General features: G+C 34.7%; 1 pseudogene; it reads left to right on the forward strand.

Moving 5' to 3' along the window:
• The first annotated feature begins 1,055 nt into the window (after window positions 1–1,055).
• Window positions 1,056–3,044, forward strand: LOC149165413 (putative xyloglucan galactosyltransferase GT20 pseudogene; annotated as a pseudogene).
• Window positions 3,045–3,330: the final 286 nt, after the last annotated feature.

The following is a 3,330-nucleotide window of genomic DNA, read 5'->3' on the forward strand; positions in this document are numbered from 1 at the left end:
ATGAGCTCCACAACAATAAAATTCTGTTATATAAAAAGGATATCATTTCATTTTTGAACTATCATAATATTGGGAAAAATCGTTACCATTCTTCCTTTTTATTTTTATATTATATAGAAAAACAATCAAGAATGAAAAAAGCATAAAAATAATGATAAATAAAAATGTCCTTGCCATTCAACTAACAAAATTAGAAATATTTTTTATTGACAATTAAAATTTTATCTTAATTTTCATTTGTATTTGAAATAATTGTATATCCTTCTATAAGCTACAAGTTCTTAGAATAAAATGATTACCATTTTAAATCCTCAAGGTATGGTATTGTTACCTTTCACTGCCTATTAATTTGTATTTAACATTGAGAATTCAATTTTATTTTTTTATTATTATTTAAATTTATTTATTTGTAACATGATTGGTTGAGATCTTATTATGGGTTGTTTAGTAACTTCTATTTCTATGAGTTACTAATTTTTTGTTTTATTTCCTTTTTATTTAACTTTTTAATTTTTAATTTTTTTTTTTTTTTCTTGTTTTCAATTTAAGCTGACTTATTGTTATATGAATTATTCTTGTATTAAAAATATATTTTAATAAATTTAATATAATTTTTGTTTATATATTAACAAAAAAAAATCTCATACACATAAAATAAGCATAAACATATATACCTTAATATAAACCATAAATACATATACTTTAATATGGTAACATATATACCTTAATATAGAGCATATTAGTTAATGGTATTTCTTAATTTTTGTGATGACTTTCAACCCTACATTATTTTATTATTTGTTTTATTTACATTATTTTATTAATTACTTTTTGTGATTAAAAAAGTATTTATTATTTTTGTAATTTAATTAATATTTAAACTAACCTGCCTGTACCCGCTATCATTAACATGTATCAAAAACCTATAAATGAAAAGCATGAAACATGTTTTTTTGGTCATGGTCAATGCACAGAAAATAAGCGTGACGTGGACTTCTCTGGTATTATGTAATCGAGCCACGAGGAAGCGGAGAAAGAAAAATAGGAAGGTGGGAGGATCGGAACTAGAGATGAAGCGTATGGCGACTGTAATTCGGCCAGTGCTGCTGTTGCCACCATTGTTTCTCATGCTTATTATGTGTTTCTGGGTTATGACATGCCTGTTGCCTCTATCTTTTCTTCATGCCTGCGTTCAGAGCCGTGTGTTGAATGCATATTATGTTTCTGTCAGTACTGTGCGTTTCCCACAGCAGGCCGTTGTGTTCGAGAATGACACAATTAATTTTGCTGATGATGTGGAGACTCTAAGGCTCAGGGTGGAAAGTCATGACTTGAAAATTGAGTCGCCATTGCTAAATGAGTCTGTTGATGGGCATGGAGTAGTGGCTCTGAAACGGGAGAGACCAACTACCCATGTTGAGATTTCAGCGCAGGGGAAACCTGGAACTGTGTCGAATGAATGGACCATAACTGGGAACAAGAGTAATGATGGAGAAAAGGCTGCATTTGCTCAAGATTTGGAGAAAATGTACATGGAGACTATTAGGACTGAGTCTATGCCTGCAGGCATGAAGGGTCCCAGCCAGAAACAATGCAGGGGAAGGCAAATATATGCCTACGATCTGCCCAAAAAATTCAACACAGAGCTGGTGGAGCAATGCCATAGTCTGATTCCGTGGTTCAGTTTTTGTGATTATTTTACCGATGGAGGAATGGGGAAACCCATCGAAAATTTTTATGAGCACTGCTATCAGACTCATCAATATGCCCTGGAGCTCTTCTTCCATTCTAGAATCTCAAGGCACCCATGTCTGGTTTCGAATCCTGCGGAAGCGAAATTGTTCTACATTCCCTACTATGGAGGCCTCGATGTGATAAGATGGAATCTCAGGAAGAATATCAGCAACGAGAAACGAGACGAACTAGCCCTGGAGCTTCTGAATTGGCTTCAGGGTCAGCCATGGTGGAGAAGAAACAGAGGAAGAGATCATGTTCTGGTGCTGGGCAAGATCTCATGGGATTTCAAGAGATGGAAGGATACTGATACATGGGGGAGCAAGCTGTTACACCTGCCTGAAATGAAGTCAATTACAAAGCTTTTGATTGAACGCGACCCATTGGATATGAATGAAATTGGCATCCCACATCCCACTTTCTTCCATCCTCGTTCTGATAATGATATTTGGCAATGGCAATTGAAGATCAGCAAAAGCCAGAGGCCTCATCTGATAAGCTTTGCAGGTGCACCCAGACCCAACATGACTGAAAACATTCGTTCCATTCTCATCGAACAGTGTTCAAGCAGACCAGAGGCTTGCAAGTTTTTGAATTGCAACTCCAATGTTTGCCTCAGTCCCGAAAGCACAGTGAAGCTCTTCATGAAATCCCAATTCTGCCTTCAGCCTCCTGGTGATAGTCCTACTAGGAAATCCGTGTTCGATTCTCTTGTAGCTGGATGCATTCCAGTGCTGTTCAATCCCCTTACAGCATATTATCAGTATCCATGGCATCTGCCTGCTAACCAGAGCTCCTATTCGGTTTACATACCGGAAGAGAGTGTGAAACAAAGGGAGATAAACGTAATAGAGGTTCTGCAGAAGATTCCAGATGAACAAAGGAAAGAAATGAGGAAGACCATAATTCAGGAAATTATGCCTGGTTTGGTTTATGGTGACCCAGAATCAAGGTTTGATCAATTCCAGGATGCTTTTATGATTTCCTTGAATAATATTTTCTGGAGATTAGCAAAAGCTGGTATCTCAAAGAATTCCTCGCAGACTGAAGCCACTTGAATCCACGATACATTCCATGATGCACAGGCAAATACACAGAGAACTCTACAGATTATTATTTAAGGATTATTTTGAACTAGGTCGCATGAGCAATCAGATGTTCCCAGGAATTGTATTTGCAAATAAAACCACTGAAATCTCATAAATTTGTTTGTTGGTCGTTATTTAATCTAGTTAAGACCATAGTTATCAGTAGCTGCCTGGAATTTGGTTTTGGTCTTGCGGAAGACTATAGTTCTAAGCAGACCGAACCTCCAGATTAAGCAGATGCATATGCATATGTTTCTCAAAATTATGATAAAAATTAATGTTTGCATTTGATTTATTTCATGTAATAGTATTGATAAGATGAAGTTGATTGGAGTTTTAAGAAAGAAAGGATTATTTGGATTTATTTAAAATTTTATTTGATTATTTGGATTTATTTAAAATTTTATTTGATTATTTGGATTTATTTAAAATTTTATTTATGTATTTGATTCAATTTCTTAGTGTTAAATTTTTCTTGGGTAGTTTAATTGGTGATGGAAAAGACATG

The sequence above is a fragment of the Pinus tabuliformis genome, chromosome 5_1 (genome assembly GCF_031772625.1).
Source record: "Pinus tabuliformis cultivar Carrire ecotype Pingquan chromosome 5_1, CPIR1, whole genome shotgun sequence".
In the NCBI taxonomy this organism is placed as follows: Eukaryota; Viridiplantae; Streptophyta; class Pinopsida; order Pinales; family Pinaceae; genus Pinus; species Pinus tabuliformis.